This window comes from Danio rerio, chromosome 8, assembly GCF_049306965.1.
Source record: "Danio rerio strain Tuebingen ecotype United States chromosome 8, GRCz12tu, whole genome shotgun sequence".
Lineage (NCBI taxonomy): Eukaryota > Metazoa > Chordata > Actinopteri > Cypriniformes > Danionidae > Danio > Danio rerio.
The window spans coordinates 39,034,782-39,053,992 of NC_133183.1; the positions used below are offsets into that span (position 1 = coordinate 39,034,782).

General features: G+C 34.3%; 1 long non-coding RNA gene across 1 annotated transcript in view; it reads right to left on the reverse strand.

The window, feature by feature from the left end:
* LOC141375797 (uncharacterized) overlaps positions 1 to 9,378 on the reverse strand; it is a 26,435-nt gene extending 17,057 nt beyond the window's left edge. Inside the window, exons 1-8 of the long non-coding RNA XR_012384607.1 lie at positions 8,882 to 9,378; positions 8,193 to 8,220; positions 7,480 to 7,530; positions 6,773 to 6,823; positions 6,359 to 6,413; positions 4,898 to 4,952; positions 3,071 to 3,125; positions 1,082 to 1,136 (exon numbers count right to left, since the gene is read on the reverse strand). This is a non-coding gene — a long non-coding RNA (uncharacterized lncRNA). The remainder of the gene's footprint in view (positions 1 to 1,081; positions 1,137 to 3,070; positions 3,126 to 4,897; positions 4,953 to 6,358; positions 6,414 to 6,772; positions 6,824 to 7,479; positions 7,531 to 8,192; positions 8,221 to 8,881) is intronic.
* Between the last annotated feature and the right edge of the window lie 9,833 nt (positions 9,379 to 19,211).

Consider the following 19,211-nt stretch of genomic DNA (forward strand, 5'->3'; position numbering starts at 1 on the left):
CTACTGGTAACATTGTAAACCTACACATACTGTGTCCTCATAAACCATGAAGAAACACACAGATTTAATAAAACAATAGTCTACTGCTAAGTCACATCCAATAGACATACTTGGTCCTCATAAACCATGAATAAACACACAGGACTGCTAACCTGCATTTAGCAGAAATAGGAAACTGTTACTTTAGCACTTAAAAGGATGGTTCATCCAAAAATGAAAATGTACTTGCTATTAATATACCCCAAAGCATTCCAACCCTTTAAGGGTTTATTTCTTCTGATAAACAACAAAAACAAGATATTTTGATGGAAGAAGAAAACCTGCAATCATTGACTTTCATAATAGAAAACACAAAAAATATGAAAGTCAATGGTTACAGGTTTCCATCTTCTTTTGTGTTTAACAGAAAAATAAACCCATAAAAATTTAAAACAAGTAAAGGGTGAGCAAATGATGACACAATTGTTGTTTTTGGGTGTACTCCTTTACTCTGCCCTCATAAACCATGAAGAAACATGTTATAACAGTCTACTGCTAGCACTATGTAAACCATTGTAAACCTACACATACTGTGTCCTCATATACCATGAAGAAACACACAGATTTAATAAAACAACAACCTACTGCTAAGTCACATCCAATAGACATACTTAGTTCTCATAAACCATGACTAAACATACAGGACTGCTAACCTGCATTTAGTAAAAATAGGAAACTGTCAATTTTGCACTTAAAGTGATGGTTCACCCAAAAATTAACATTTACTTACTATTAATTTACCCTCAAGTGTTCCAAACTTTTATGGGTTTATTTCTTCTGTTAAACACAAAAGATACTTTGAAAACTGATGAAAACCTGTAACCATTGACTTTCATATTATTGGTATTTTCTATTATGGAAATCTATGGTTACAGGTTTCCATCTTTTTTTTAAAAAGTATTTTCTTTTGTCTTTAACAGAAGAATTAAACCCATAAGGTTTAGAACAAGTAAAGGATGAGCAAATGATGAAACAATTGTCATTTTTGGGTAAACTATCCCTTTAACGACTGTCAAAATAGCTTGACAAAAAATTAACAAACCTCTGTAGAAGACAGCTCTGTTTGTGTTTGTCAAAGTGACGAGCTCATTGAGATACTGAAAGAAAGAAGCACAGAAAGATTAAGAAGCAGGGCTCGAAATTGCGACCATTTTGGTCGCATATGCGCCCGAAAATTAATCTATGCGACCTCATAATATATTTGGGCGCATTAGTGCGACTGCAGATAATGGTTGTAGTGCGACCTGTTTTGGTTTTTTCTAAAAACATGCTGAATCGCTCTTCCCTGCCTCTATATTGGTTCATATTAGCTGTCATTCACTCAAGGTATTGCGCTGTCAGATGACAGGGAAGGAGCTTTTATGACCACAGGAAATGCAAACGGCTGAAGAGTAAAAACTTAAAGCTCACAAGTTTGAAAACCCCACCTAAGTTGAGGCGCAGATGAAAGCGATCATGACACGTCACGTGGTGAATAATGATCCGCCAGCTGTGATCAATCGAGTACGCGCTTCTTGGAGAAGGTGCCCGAATCTCCATGCGTCGCTTTCACTGCGTGTTCAGCGCAAATGTCCGCTGAAAGTCAAATCTAATACTGTACATATCATCGCCAAAGAAGCTCGCCTTTACTAAGTTTACACTGAAACTGCGGCTCATAACAAAGACCGGATTTGCGCCGATGGTTAGCGCAAGAATCTTGCGCTGCCTACTTATTAATTGGGTCGGCTGACTCGCCTGCTTTTCCACAAACACAGAAAAATGAAGATCATCTCAGACTGAACCTTTAAATTGACACAAACTGAAACCAAAACTTTAAAAGAGTGATAGAAGCGAGACTTTACTTTCTTTCTTTTGTCTATTCTTTTTTAAGGTATATATTATTTTTTTATTTATTTACTGATGACTGCTTTGCAGCTTTCATCATTGAATTGAATGATTTATTATAATCTTTTGTTTGTTTTGTAGCAGAAATATTATTTATTAAATTGACATGCATATAAAAACAGCAGTACAAAATTAATATTTCTTACTGCAATGCTTCATTTTTGTTTGATGCAAACTATACAATTATTTTTCATAAAGTAACAGACTTTTAATAGCAGATAACCTACATTCATGCACATTCAAGGCAGTATCATAATGAGAAATGGAATTCATTGTTACTATTATTGTCATTTTCATCATCATTAATATTCTATGGCCTAATTATTAGACATTCATTTTGGAATTATTGCACACAAATATCAATGTCTTCGCAGCATTAGTTAGATAGTTGTTTCTGGTTTTTGTTAGTCCTATTAATGTTGTTTTAAAATACAATAAATCCCTTAAAAAACAATTTGCAGCGGTGCTCATTCATTTTTGGTGGGTGCTCCTAAATTTTTTCTGGTGCTCCTAAAAATTTTTTGGTGCTCCTAAATATTTGAAGTTGGGAGCACCGGTGCTACCAAGTAAAAAAGTTAATTTCGAGCCCTGAGAAGACATGTCATTGGCTTAATGAAAGCTTTATGTCTCGCAAACCAATCATGTCCTTATAAACCATGAAGAAACACACAGATTTAATAAAACAATAGCCTGCTGGTAAGTCACATCCAATAGACATACTTGGTCCTCATAAACCATGACTAAACTCAAAGGACTGCTAACCTGCATTTAGTAAAAATAGGAAACTGTCATTTTAGCACTTAAAGTGATGGTTCACCCAAAAATTTCCTTACTATGAATTTACCCTCAAGTGTTCCAAACCTTTAAGGGTTTATTTCTTCTGATAAAAAACAAAACAAGATATTTTGATTAAAGAAGAAAACCTGCAATCATTGACTTCCACAATAGAAAACACAAAAAATATGGAAGTCAATGGTTACAGGTTTCCACCTTATTTCAAAGTATCTTCTTTTGTGTTTAACAGAAAAAATAAACCCATAAAAATTTAAAACAAGCAAATGGTGAGCAAATGATGACACAATTGTACTTTTGGGTGAACTAGCCCTTTAAGGAGCGTCAAAATAGCTTGACAAAATAATTAACAAACCTCTGTAGAAGACAACTCTGTTTGTGTTTGACAAAGCGACTGGCTTATGGAGGTGCTGAAGGAGAGAAGTAAAGAAAGATGAAGAAAACATGACATTCGCTTACTGAAAGCTTTAAGTCTCACAAAACCAATCATGTCCTCATAAACCATGAAGAAACAAACGTTATGAAATAAGTCTACTGGTAACATTGTAAACCTACACATACTGTGTCCTCATGAACCATGAAGAAACACACAGATTTAATAAAACAATAGTCTACTGCTAAGTCACATTCAATAGACATACTTGGTCCTCTGGTCCTCGTAAACCATGACTAAACACACAGGACTGCTACACTGCATTTAGCAGAAATAGGAAACTGTAATTTTAGCACTTGAAGGGACTTTTTAAGTCACGCATAACAAACCATGCCCTTATAAACCATGAAGAAACAAGTTATAAGTCAACTGCTAGCACTATGTAAACTTACACATACTGTGTCCTCATAAACCATGAGTAAACACACAGATTTAATAAAACAATAGCCTGTTGCTAACTCACATCCAATAGACATACTTGGTCCTCATAAACCCTGACTAAACACACAGGACTGCTAAATTGCATTTAGTAAAAATAGGAAACTGTCATTTTAACACTCAGAGAGATTGATCACCCAAAAATGAACATTTACTCACTATTAATTTACCCTCAAGTGTTCCAAACCTACAAACAAACTAGATATTTTGACAGAAGAAGAAAACCTGCAATCAATGACTTCCATAATAGAAATCAAAAATAATATGAAAGTCAATGGTTAGAGGTATCCATCTTTTTTCAAAGTATCTTATTTGTTTTGTCAAACAGAAAAAAAGAAACCCATAAAGGTTTGGAACACTTGAGGGTAAATTAATGGTGAGTAAATGTTAATTTTTGGGTGAATCATCCCTTTAAGTGCTAAAATTACAGTTTCCTATTTCTGCTAAATGCAGTGTAGCAGTCCTGTGTGTTTAGTCATGGTTTATGAGGACCAAGTATGACTATTGGATGTGACTTAGCAGTACAATGTTTTTTTTATTAAATCTGTGTTTCTTCATGGTTTATGAGGACACAGTATGTGTAGTTTTACAATGTTAACAGAAGACTGTTGTTTTATAATGTGTGCTTCTTCATGGTTTATGAGGACATGATTGGTTTAAAGTACCAAAATAGCTTGACAAAACAATTACAAAAACCTCTGTAGAAGACAAGTCTTTGTGTTTGTCAAAGTGACAGGCTCATATAGGTACTAAAAGCGAGAAGCAAAGAAAGATGAAGAAAACTACTGAAAGCTTTAAGGCTCGCATAACCAATCATGTCCTCATAAACCCTGAAGAAATACACAGATTTAATAAAACAATAGTCTACTGCTAAGTCACATCTAATAGACATACTTGGTCCTTATAAACCATGACTAAACACGCAGGACTGCTAAACTGCATTTAGCAGAGATAGGAAACTGTTATTTTAGCACTTAAAGGGGTAGTTCATCCAAAAATTAACATTTACTCTATTAATTTACCCTCACGTGTTCCAAACCTTTATGGGTTTATTTCTTCTATTAAACACAAAAGATACTTTGAAAACCAATGAATATTGACTTTCATATTATTTGTGTTTTCTACTATGGAAGTCTATGGTTACAGGTTTACATCTTTTTTTAAAGTACTTTCTTTTGTCTTTAACAGAAGAAATAACCCAAAATGGTTTGAAACAAGTAAAATGTAAGCAAATAATGACACATTTGTACCGTTTGGGTGAACTATCCATTTAGGGAGTGTCAAAATAGCATTACAAAAGAATTAACAAACCTCTGTAGAAGACAACTCTGTTTGTGTTTGTCAAAGTGACGGACTCATGAAGGTACTGAAAGAGAGAAGCAAAGATAAAGAAAATTTACCATTCGTTTACTTACTGTTTTAAGTTTTGCACAACAAACCATGCCCTCATAAACCATGAAGAAACACACGTTATAATAGTCTACTGCTAGCACCATGTAAAACTACACATACTGTGTCCTCATAAACCATGAAGAAACACGCAGTTTCCATAAAACAACATCCTACTGCTAAGTCACATTAAATAGACATACTGTGTCTTCATAAACCATGACTAAACACACAGGACCGCTACATTGCAATTAGCTGAAAAAGGAAACTGTAATTTTAGCATTTAAAGGGATGGTTCACTCAAAAATGAACATTTACTCACTATGAATTTACCCTCAAGTGTTCCAAACTTTTATGTGCTTATTTCTTCTGATAAACAACAAAAACAAGATATTATGATGGAAGAAGAAAACCTGCAATCAATAGCCCCTTTCACACATACAGACCTTTCCGGAAAATTGACGGCAATTTTCCGGAAAGGTTGTATGTGTGAACAGGTCCTTTTTGAAAATACCGGTAAATTCGTTCTGGCTATTTTCCGGAAAGAGAAGTTGTAACATTACCGGCAATGTGCCGGAATGCTGCGCTGTGTGAATGCAAAAGGAAGATTCCCGTAATAAGCGCGTGCACGTCTAGAACGTGCTGACGTGAGACGTCTGCTTTAGCCAATCACAACAGTCAGACGCATTTACGTCCGCGCGGTTTGTGAGGATAAAAGCCTTTGAATATTTTTCCAGACACATTTAGCTGCTAGAAGTTAGTCAGATCACGTTTATATGTTCTTCTTAATGATAACTGTGTAAATAATCATCGATGAGATGCTTATGATAAGCCGTTGTTTGTTTACCTTCAAGCTTTGCACATGCACATATTATGAACATCTCGACATGCGAAAGTGATCCTGCGAAAGTTGTTCACAATATTGATCATCCACAGAGTTTGTAATTTAGTCAAATGTTTACAAATACAAGCGCAGCCGTTTAAAGCTCATTTGTGGTGAATGTTGTCAGAATTTACCGGTATTTTGGAATGGATGTGTGAATGCTCTTTTCCGGAAAATTTCCGTAACGTCCTCGCCTGTGTGAACAGCGCTTTTTTGAATATACCGGTAAAGTCTTTCCGGAAATTTTCCAGATATTTACCGGTATCACTGTGTGAAAGGGGCTAATGACTTCCATAATAGAAAACACAAATAATATGGAAGTCAATGGTTACAAGTTTCCATCTTTTTTCAAAGTATCTTCTTTTGTGTTCAACAGAAAAAATAAACCCATAAAGATTTAAAACAAGTAAAGGGTGAGCAAATGATGACACAATTGTACTGTTTGGGTGAACTATCCCTTTAAGGAGTGTCAAAATAGCATTACAAAAGAATTAACTAACCTCTGTAGAAGACAGCTTTGTTTGTGTTTGACAAAGTGACTGGGTCATGGAGGTACTGAAAGAGAGAAGCAAAGAAAGATGAAGGAAACATGACATTCGCTTACTGAAAGCTTTAAGTCTCACAAAACCAATCATGTCCTCATAAACCATGACTAAACACACAGGATTGCTACACTGCATTTAGTCTAATTAAGAAACTGTCATTTTAGCACTTAAAGGGATGGTTCACCCAAAAATGAACATTTACTTACTATGAATTACAGGTTTACATCTTTTTAAAAGTATTTTGTTTTGTCTTTAACAGAACAAATAAAGAAACAAGTAAAGGGTAGGCAAATGAGGACACAATTGTACTGTTGGGTGAACTATCCCTTTAAGGAGTGTCAAAATAACATGACAAAAGAATAAACAAACCTCTGTAGAAAACAACTCTGTGTTGGTCAAAGTGACGGGCTCAGGGAGGTACTGAAAAAGAGAAGCAAAGATAAGATTTTTTTTAACATTGTTAAATTACTTTAAGTCACGCATAACAAATCATGCCCTTACAAATTACGAAGAAACACACGTTATAATTGTCTACTGCTAGCACTATGTCAACCTTCACATACTGTGTCCTCATGAACCATGAAGAAACACACAGATTTAATAAAACAATAGTCTACTGCTAAGTCACATCCAATAGACATACTTGGTCCTCATAAACCATGACTAAACACACAGGACTGCTAACCTGCATTTAGCAGAAATAGGAAACTGTCATTTTAGCACTTAAAGGGATGGTTCACCTAAAAATTAACATTTACTCACTATTAATTTACCCTCGAGTGTTCCAAACCTTTAAGGGTTTATTTCTTTTGTTAAAAACAAAACATACTTTGAAAAACGATGGAAACCTGTAACCATTGACTTTTATATTACTTGTTTTTTACTACTATGGAAGTCAATGGTTACAGGTTTCTATCTTATTTCAAAGTATCTTATTTGTTTTGTTAAACAGAAAAAAGAAAACCATAAAGGTTTGGAAAACTTGAGGGTAAACTAATAGTGAGTAAATGTTCATTTTTGGGTAAAACTATCCTTTCAAGAAGTATCAAAATAGCTTGACAAAAGAATTAACAAACCTCTGTAGAAGACAACTCTGTGTTTGTCAAAGCGACTGGCTTATGGAGGTGCTGAAAAAGAAAAGTAAAGAAAGATGAAGAAAACATGAGATTCGCTTACTGAAAGCTTTAAGTCTTGTTTAACCAATCATGTCCTCATAAACCATGAAGAAACACACACGTTATAAAACAATAGTCTACTGCTAACATTGCATTCTACATACAGTGTCCTCATAAACCATGAGTAAACACACAGATTTATTAAAACAATATCCTACTGCTAAGTCACATCCAATAGACATACTTGGTCCTCATAAACCATGACAAAACACACAGGACTGCTACACTGCATTTAGCAGAAATATGAAACTGTTATTTTAGCACTTAAAGGGATGATTCACCCAAAAACGAACATTTACTCACTAACAATTTACCCTCAAGGGTTCCAAACCTTTACGTGTTTATTTCTTCTGATAAAAAACAAAAACAAGACATTTGGTGGAAGAAAATCTGCAATCATTGACTTTCATGGTAGAAAACAAGAAAAGATGGAAACCTGTAATCATTCACTCCCATATTATTTGTAAGTATTTTCTTTTGTCTTTAACAGAATAAATAACCCCAAAAAGGTTTGAGACAATTAAAGGGTGAGCAAATGATGACACAATTGTACTTTTTGGGAGAACTATCCTTTTAAAAAGTGTCAAAATAGTTTGACAAAATAATTAACAAACCTCTCAAAGTGACGAGCTCATAGAGGTACTGAAAGAGAGAAACAAAGATAAAGAAAATGTAACATTTGTTTACTAACTGTTTGAAGTCTCGCATAACAAAAAATGCCCTCATAAACCATGAAGAAACACATGTTATAATAGTCTACTGCTAGCACCATGTAAACCTACACATACTGTGTCCTCATAAACCATGAGTAAACACACAGATTTATTAAAACAATATCCTACTGCTAAGTCACATCTAATAGACATACTTGGTCCTCATAAACCATGACTAATCACACAGGACTGCTACACTGCATTTAGCAGAAATATGTAACTGTCATTTTAGCACTTAAAGGGATGATTCACACAAAAATTAACATTTACTCACTATTAATTTACCCTCAAGTGTTCCAAACCTTTAAGGGTTTCTTTTTTCTGTTAAACACAAAAGAAGATACTTTGAAAAACGATGGAAACCTGTAACCATTGACTTTCATATTATTTGTGTTTTCTATTATGTAAGTCAATGGATACATGTTTCCATCTTTTTTCAAAGTATCTCATTTGTTTTATTAAACAGAAAAAAAGAAACCCATAAAGGTTTGAAACACTTGAGGGTAAATTAATAGTGAGTAAATGTTCATTTTTGGGTGAACTATGCCTTTAAGGAGTGTCAAAATAGCTTGACAAAAGAATTAACAAACCTCTGTAGAAAACAACTCTGTTTGTGTTTGTCCAAGCGACGGGCTCATGGAGGTACCGAAAGAGAGAAGCAAAGAAAGATGAAGAAAACATGACATTCACTTACTGAAAGCTTCAAGTCTTCCATAACCAATCATGTCCTCATAAACTATGAGTAAACACACATATTTGATATAACAATAGCTTGCTGCTAACTCACATAAAATAGACATACTTGGTCCTCATAAACCATGACTAAACACACAGGACTGCTACGTTGAATGTAGTAGAAATATGAAACTGTCATTTTAGCACTTAAAGGGATGATTCACACAAAAATTTATATTTACTCACTATTAATTTACCCTCAAGTGTTCCAAACCTTTAAGGGTTTATTACTTCTGTTAAACAACAAAAACAAGATATTTTGATGGAAGAAGAAAACCTGCAATCATTGACTTCCACAACAGAAAACACAAATAATATGGAAGTCTATGGTTACAGGTTTCCATATTTTTTCTAAGTATCTTCTTTTGTCTTTAACAGAAGAAATATCCCAATAATGGTTTGAGACAAGTAAAGGGGGATCAAATAATGAGACAATTGCACTTTTTGGATGAACTATCCCTTTAAGGAGTGTCAAATTAGCATGACAAAATAATTAACAAACCTCTGTAGAAGACAGCTCTGTTTGTGTTGGTTAAAGCCACAGGCTCATGGAGGCGCTGAAAGAGAGAAGCAAAGAAAGATGAAGAAAACATTAAAAGCTTTAAGTCTCGCATAACAAACCATGTCCTCATAAACCATGAATAAACAGATTTAACAAAACAATAGCCTACTGCTAAGTCACATTCAGTAGACATACTTGGTCCTCATAAACCATGAGCAAACACACAGATATTAAAACAATAGCCTATTGATAGGTCAGCAAACTTGACATTGTTTCTCTTGATATCTCAATATTGTAAGCTATAAAAAAAAAGCTTTAAATATTAGTAATATTTGTTATTTCTCAAATGTGGTAAAAAACAATATTATTATAATATGTAGGCCTAGTAATGGTTAAAATGCTCAATTTTGCATAGATCTGGCATGTTAAACTTTAAATTGGTCTTTAATGCACAGGACAGAGATGACATCAGAATACAAATTCAAAATTCTGAAGATGAGTGTTAGATGTATGCTTGCACTCTCTTATGGTCCACATGCAAATAGATCATTTTCACTGGTATAACCAGGCATTTGTCATCATCAGATTTCAACTTGCATTATTTTCATCATTTAACAACAGTAGTTTATACTGCAACTGTGTAAACGTTTAATCTTACACAGGGCTCGAAATTAACTTTTTTACTTGGTAGCACCGGTGCTCCCAACTTCAAAAATTTAGGAGCACCACAAAAAATTTAGGAGCACCACAAAAAATTTAGAGATGACATTGATATTTGTGTGCAATAATTCCAAAATGTGTATGTATTAAAATTCTAGAATATTAATGATGATGAAAATGACAATAATAGTAACAATGAATTACATTTGTCATTATCATGCTGCCTTGAATGTGCTTGAATGCAAGTTATCTGCTATAAAAAGTCTGTTACTTTCTGAAAAATAAATGTATAGTTTGCATCAAACAAAAATGAAGCATTGCAGTAAGAAATATTTATTTTGTACTGCTAAACAGCATATATATGCATGTCAGTTTAATAAATAATATTTCAGCTGCAAAACAAACAAAAGATTATAATAAAATATTAAATTCAAGGCTGAAAGCTGCAAAACAGTCATCAGTAACTAAATAAAAAAAATATATACATCTCATGAAAGAATAGGCAAAAGAAAGTAAATAAAGTCTCACTTCTATCACTATTTAAAAGTTTTGGTTTCAGTTTGTGTCAATTTAAATGTTCAGTCTGAGCTGATCTTCATTTTTCTGTGTTTGTGGAAAAGCAGGCGAGTCAGCCGACCCAATTTATGAGCAGGTTGAGCACCGGCACAATACCGCTGTTTGTTATGAGACGCAGTTTCAGTGTAAACTTAGTAAAGGCGAGCTTCTTTGGCGATGATACAGTATTAGATTTGACTTTTAGCGGACATTTGCGCTGAACACGCAGTGAATGCAACGCATGGAGATTCGACCACCTTCTCCGAAAAGCACGTACTCGATTGATCTCAGCTGGCGGATCATTATTCACCACGTGTCATGATCGCTCTCATCTGCGCCTCAACTTTAGGTGGGGTTTGCACTTTGCAAACCTGTGTGCTTTACGTTTTCACACTTTAGCCGTTTGCATTTCCCGTGGACATAAAAGCTCCCTCCCTGTCATCTAACAGTGGATAGCCTTGAGTGATTGACAGCTAATATGAACCAATATAGCGTCAGGGAAGAGCGATTCAGCACGTTTTAAAAAAAAAATCAAAACAGGTCGCACTAATGCGCCCAAATATATTATGAGGTCGCATCGATTAATTTTCGGGCGCATATGCGACCAAAATGGTCGCAATTTCGAGCCCTGTTACACATAATACTCACCGTGTGAATAGAGGCTAATCTAAAGAAAAAACTTTGAATTGTTATATTGCGATTCTCAATATAATAATGTATCGCTACACCCATATTAAATGTATTATTATATAAAAATAACTGCACAGATACAGGAACAATAAGAAAATATCTCTTCAGATCAACATTTAAAAGACAATTATATAGACAAACCTCTTTGAAGCTCACTCTGTTCAGAATTCAAAGATAATGGCTCATGAGGAGACTGAAAAACATAATCAAAACACAGAAAATAAAGCTAAAACAACTCAAGTGTGTGCTAAACAGACATTATTAAACATTATATTTAATACTACATACGGTTCAAAATATGCCAATTTTTAAAATAAAATCCAATATACCCTACCTTTGCTTTTTCATGTTTGTTACAGGAGAGAAGGTCAACTCCTCCACATGACACACTCTAAAATTACAATTGTATGTTGTGATATCGTGCAGAACAATGTTTTAAAATTAAACACAAGGTACTTTTTTTATACAAGATTAAAATTGTAACTCTGCCAAATAAAAACAGTTCTGTCAACACATGAACACTGACTCCACAGAGTATGCATCACAAACTTTTCTGGACAGTGAAAACTGATACAGAAGAAACTAAATCATTGAAAAAATTCATTATGTTGGTTTAATGGTGCACAAAAAGTACACTGTACAGGAAACTGGCCCAAAACAATTATCTAATACTTTACTATTTGATAGTGTCAGGCCCGGATTAAGAACTCAAGAGGTCTGTATTAAAAAAAATAAGAATAGAATACATTTTTTTCAAAACAAATCTATAATATATTGCCCACATTTTTTAAATAAATTATATATATATATATATATATATATAGTCTACAAAGATTTAACTTATTTTTTAAGAAAATGAAAATTTTCTTATGAAAATGAAAATTGATGGTATAAGTACACTTGTTCAAGCTAACTGAAGCAGTACTAAAATATATATTTTAAAAGGTATTTATTACTATTCTCCACTGTGCTTTGCGAGAGCGCTTACTGAACAGCACGTTCGTTGACATAAGACTGCCCAGGCACGAATGCAATGTGAGTGCAGGCCGTAGGGGGAGACGGAAGGGGGGAAAAGCATGCTTCAGCCTGGTTCATGGCAACTGTACAGTGCGAGTACGCCCTCAGACACACGATGAATCCAGTCTGCACTGCCATTAGCATCCTCCATCTGGTTAATGCTAGCTTGCACATAACATTACCATAACGTCTTCTATACTCTCATTCTCCTCATCATGGGTCTGTTTGAAGGAGTGAATACATGAAACATGCCTCAATAAAGATGCACCCTCTCCTCTTTTTCTCTTGTGATTGCCAAATCCACTTGTTCACTCATTTTGATCTACGGCAAATACTACACTTCAGTCCGCTCAATTCAGTGCAGGTTATTTCAAAACTTACAAGCACTTCACCAATTAAAGCATGCTGTTTAGTTAAAAAAAGTAAAGAAGGAAAGGAAAAAATCTGCATGCTTTTTATACATGGTGACATTTTCTGACAATTTAAATACAATGATAATAATAATATATGATAGGGGTGTAACGATTTATCGTTGTACGATTTATTGCGATGCAAAAATGTCTCGATATGCATCGTGGCGTTATGACGATATGATTACGATATGACGTCCGTTTTCTCTTATTAGTTGAGCTGTTTGCACGTGAGCTACGTTCCACCTGCTGTCGCACGTGAGTTCAGATTGCAGCAGCAGTAATGTTAGCAAACCAAGATGAGTGGAGTTGAAATAGAGGATGGCCCATCCTCTCAAAATCAGACGTCTGGCAACATTTCGGTTGTACAGTAATTGCTTTAGACTCGTCCGCTTTTTGATACGCATACTGGGTCACACATCCTAAGTTTTAAAGTCTTCACAGTGATTTACATACTTTGCACAGCGACAGGGATACCTCCTAATGGTGTTGAAAGAGTCACATACTGTATTTATAAGGTACAATTCACCCTAAAATATCATTCTGTCTTCATATGATGTATTGGCGGCCGCAAAATCACACATGACATGAGCTGACCGTGAGCTGTTACTACAAAGGGCGGACTATGATAGACGCGTGCGTATGGCAAGCCGTTTTAACATTTAAACCTTTGATCTGACTATCCATAAATATATTTAGAGATATCTCTAATTATATTTTGACTAGTCATAATTATAATTCGACTAGTCAAAATATAATTAGAGATATCTCTAAATGAATTTAATTAAATATGAATTACATATATTTATGGATAGTCAGAACAAAGGTTTAAATGCTAAAACGGCTTGCCATACGCGCGCGTCTGCTTCAGTGAACAGAACCTGCAGGTTGTGACTAATAAAGTAGTAAACAACATTCAGTTTGTGGAACAGAGTGATCTTTCAGGAGCAGCGTGGGAAGTTTGAACAGCACTTAGCAGTGTAAATGAAACCGAAAACGTACACATTATTTAAACAATCATATCGATTTTAGAGTTATGATTACGACGAGCTAACCCTTTAAAGCTAAATTTGAGTACAGAGGTACACAAAAATGCACGTCAACATGATACACTTGATAGCGCCGACATCAGCGACGCCGAAGAAATAAGGCTCGTTTGACTTGGCCAAAATCTGCGCAGAATGGATCACCGGTGATCACCGCAAGATGCATGCCGGTTAGAAATGTGTCCGCCTTGCCTTCGCCTCGCTCTGATGTCACGCTGACGTGCGCCAAAAAACTCTCGCGATCGTGAGGCGGGTACCTCGGATAGAGCAGTTGGCCGCAGTTGCTCTCAAAAGACTGCGTTACCAAAAGCATGATGGGAAACGACTGGCTGACGACACAGCTTAATGCTGATTGGATGAGACTGACACATTACACTTTATTATCTTGTTTTACTAAGGTTTATACCTGGATTTGTTGAATACTTTTTTTTTGTTTTTTCGTTGATAATTTTAAAAAAAGTCATAAAGAGCATAACATATGGTTATTTATTTAGATTTACACACAAACAAAAACAAAACACATCTTTGTAAAACATAACGTGACCTATGTAATATAACTAAATGTTACTAATAAATCATTAGGATGTGTGTGTGTATTTCTCTCTCAGTTCTAAGTCCTGTTTGTTGTCATTTTCACTTTTTGTATGTTTGTGTGAATTTTGTATTGTAATTTTTATGCAGCATTATTCCATTAAAGTCAATCCAATATATACATATATTCAGAAATACAAAGATAATCAGACTGTTTTGTCATTATGCCTTATCTTTGTGTGGTTTCATATGAGAAGTGAAAAGGGTGTAGTAAACAAGACACACACACACATATGTATATATATATATGTATGTGAAGTCAAAAGTCATGTTTATTAGACCAAGAATATTTTGATAGTTTTTCCTACAGTCTAATAGTTTTTATTCTGGAGAAAGTCTTGGGCTGTTTATTTTAGTCTGGCTGGAGTAAAAGCAGTTTATATAGACCTAATAAGCTTGTCAATATAATTAACCCCCTAAGAATTTATTTGTCAAACAAACATTTGTCATGACTTGTCACTCAAAAGCATCTTGCTATGGCTACTTCATTTATAATGTAGCCAAATTAGGTTTCTTGAAAGTTTTCTTGCTGTATAAGCTGTTTATTTTGTTATTCTTTTAATGTTTGTTGAATATACAGAATTATATTTTTAATACACCCTTTTAGTTAATGAGCTGTTCATCTTCTGTAATTCTGACCATCTTTATGTAAAAACAGTGATATTTCTATTGCATCCACTCCCATATTAAAAATACTATAGTAATGTATACTGTTGTGCTTTTGAACCATGTTATAAAATAGCCTATTTAAATTTTATATTTCTGGTATCACAACAACTATAAACACAACACAATACTGAATAAACATGTTCAAAAATGCTATAATATTTACTATAAATCACCATAGTATTTTTTCATGAGGTCATTCGTCTGCGATAAAAAACGCGAACGAGATCTCCGCCACTGGTGACGTTTCCAGGTGGCTTAACAGCGAGATTCGGCAGGTGTCCGACTTCTGATGTAATTTTTGAGCCCTCCTCTTACTGCGCACGCCTGCTCTCGTTTACAATGCAGTCAAGGCGAGGCGCACCTCAAACGAGCCTATAGTAAACCTGCCTAAACTGCTAAAAAGAGTCACGACTGTCCTGTGTAATGATAAGACGGCCACCCTGTCACTCATGCCCAACATGAAGACAGCCATCCATAAAAACCTCTCAGACAGATACACATAAGTTCAGGATTATCTTATAGAACTGCTGATTACCTGAAAATGTAGATTTTTTTTTGCACACACAAAAAACGCAAGTGACCAAGCAAAGCCTTAAGCTCTCACTGTTAAATTCAATTGAATAGAAAGCTTATTTTTTTGCACCTTTACTTAAATTGTTCCTTAATTTTGTCTCTGTCATTTCAATAATATTTTTTAAGAAGTTTTTAAATTGTTTTATTTTCCAGAGACAGGCCTGTTTAATATATTTTCTAAAAGAAGGTTCCGTTTAACAAGTTGAAACAAAAGAAATACATAAAAAATAGTTTACTTGGTAAAATTTGCATTTCAGTTAAATTTTCAATTTTTATTCCAAATATCGTGATACATATCGAATCGTGAACACTATATCGTGATACACATCGTATCGTGAGCTGAGTGTATCGTTACACCCCTAATATATGATATTGACTATTTGCTAAGAGGAAATGCCTAGTTTCTAAAAAAAATGTTTTTAAAGAGAGGGAGGCAACCTTTATTAAGACATGTGCAACCTATTAAATGCTCTTCAACAGAGCCATGAGGTAGGAGAATATGGGTGAAGTAGCGCTAGTTGTGGCAAATGATAATCGACAGGCTAACCAGGGTTTGGGAAAGGGCGACTAATAGTGGTGTAACGGATCCAAAATCTGCAGTTCGGATCACTCTACGTTTTTTGAGTTATGGATCGGACCACTTTTTGGATCAGCAAAAAAGGGAGGAGACAATTTGCTTTCCATTTATACAAAAATGTTACTGCATAAAACATTGCTTTTAACAAACAGAAAATAGAACCTGTAATTTTAATAAAAAAAAAAAATCAGGAAATAACCAGCTAAAAAAAAGTATTCAATATGAAATATGATCTTTGCTACTGTTGCTGATAATGCAAAATATATAGAAATCTTGCACAACATATATTTATCTTCAATTAATGATTCAACAATTCACACATAAAACTTCATGTTTCATTATACTGTAGGTGTATTATATTTGAAAACCTATTCAATTACATAGTTTTGATGTTTGTTTGTCGCCATCTGTTGGTTACACAATGTAGTTGCTTTCACCAGCATCTTGTTTCATTAAACAGTGATTTTATTCTTACCATAATGAATGCATTAATGCAGGCTAAACAAACAGTGACAAAAAAACACCTTAATAGCCAAAAGCATTTATGTAGGTATGGAACAAAATCAATGCCTAAAGTCTTGAATTAAAAAGCTTGTTGAATATCACAAACTGAAAAAAATAATACACCGTATTAACAAGTTCTTGCATTTTAATGACTTGAATTCCAGGGTTTGTATTTTTAGGTCCTGAAATTTAACATATCTGTTTATTTAAGCTGTGAATATTTCAACGAAAAATATTTCAAACACGTTTTCATACTTAAAAATTCAATAATTCATATTCAATTTTCAGATTTCACTTAAAAAATATTCAATACCCTTTAAAAATACGATGTATAATATTCAAAAGGTCATTTTCAGTTCATTTTATTTCAGTTCTAATATTCGCTTCCATAAATTCAGTGGATCAAATTCGACTGATAAAATTCAACTTTACATCTGGGAACTGCAGGAGAAGCAATAGATTGCAGATTGAAGATCGCCAGCTGCTCTAGCTTTCACCAGCAGGTGGAGATGGAATAATGTAAGATTTTTAACCCAGTAAACAGGCGAGAAAAAGGCTAATAGAGGCAAAAAAGTAGCATTTAATTTTAATATCAATGCCTTGGACATTATAAATAATAAAAAGTATGAGTAAAATGAGTAAATGAGGTTTTAGTCATCTATATTTGCCCTTATGTAACGGAAGCCAGCTGGTGATCGCGTAAAGCTCACTCCTCGGATCCAGGGACAGACGTTCTGCAATCTTATCGGAGCTTGTCTCCCATGCTGGCTCGTTACCTGCTCGGACCGGTGCGGTTACTTGCACATAAACCGTCTTTTGATGAATATGATGTTAAACATTGTCTATCTTTATTGACTCTTTCTTCCATAGACGCGAAGTATTATATTGACAGCTAAAGAATATAAACGTAAGAGAAACAGGAGAGGAAATATTATAATAATAATACAAAATAGATAAACATTGACAGGGCTAAGAACAATTACGAACAAAGATTTTCAAAACCAGAGAGATTTTATCAGGATGTCACAAAACAGTTTACTTGGAACTGTTAAACAGTGTTCAGGTATGATTTAAGGTTGGTTATGGATGGGGCGTCTAATTTAAAATAATTTAATACAATGTGTGAATGCATTAAAGGAGCGTCTTCAGTTATTATTTAAACGCAGCTATGTCAGGATTGGGATAGGTTATAATTTCATTATTTAAATTATGATTGTTATTATTATTATTTTATGACATGTATTTGGGCTATTGCGCTTAAATAAGTCATCCGTGATTCTAAATTAATATTTCTATTTATCCTTTTTAGCTATCACTTTGCTATCGTCTTTCTCTTCTTTTTTTTCGAATTTTTGGGGTTCTGCCACGGTTAAACGTTTGCAAAATGTCTTTAGTTTGTCCAGATTATCTTTTCCTCTAAAATAGAGACAAAGCAGAAGGAAAATGAATGAATTGATGAATGAATGAAATGATTGACGTTTTTATGCATGTGCGGTGCGGCTTGCTCACGACAAAGTCGAACGAGTGGCCGCGAGCTCCGGTGGCCGGTCAGAGCCAGCGCCGCATATCAAACTGGTTAAGAGATGCTGGATGGCTGCCAATATATGATAGGAATTCTTCCAAAGTTTCAGATGATATCTGGGCTTGTGCATAATAATGTAAAATGAAAGTGAAAGTCATGACATTTGGCCAAGCACAAGAATAGCCTACAAGAGTGTTTCGATTATTATATTTATCATGGCATATGTCATGCTTGGGCTTATATGAATAACACCTCGCTGTTTACCATTTCCGAAAGTGGAGCTGATGTCTGCGTGAAATTGCTTGTATAATTGTAAAAAGAGTGATGAATATTAATGGATTTCTTATATCTGTCATTTCTGATAATATAATTGATTAGTGTGAGATTATGAGTTTCCAACACATCAAAAATGCATCCAGAATCCTAAACAACTTTGTCAAGCAAAAATTATGATTTTATAAGCTACTGATTTTTTTTTAAGAAAAAAGAAACTATTAGCTACCCTAGCAATTGTTTATTTAAATATGATCATCTCAAAATATAAAATAAAAACATAATGGTTTGACTTTGTGAAATCATAAAACACACTTGCAGAAAAGAGTTAATAAAATAAATGAGCAAATACATTCTCTACAGTGGATGGCGATTAAAGCTCAGTAATACCCCATGAGGATGAACATTGAGCTGCTTTGCAGGAACCCCTCAACCACGCATGTCAAACCACGCATTCTAAACATTAATCTTATGAAACTAGCTGAAGTGACAACTATATTAAATTTAAACCAGTTTAAATAAGTTTATATGTTTAATAACTGCAAAAAAGATAAACTTTGCTAATCATAAAATACAAACGGTCGCTGCAAAGTTAT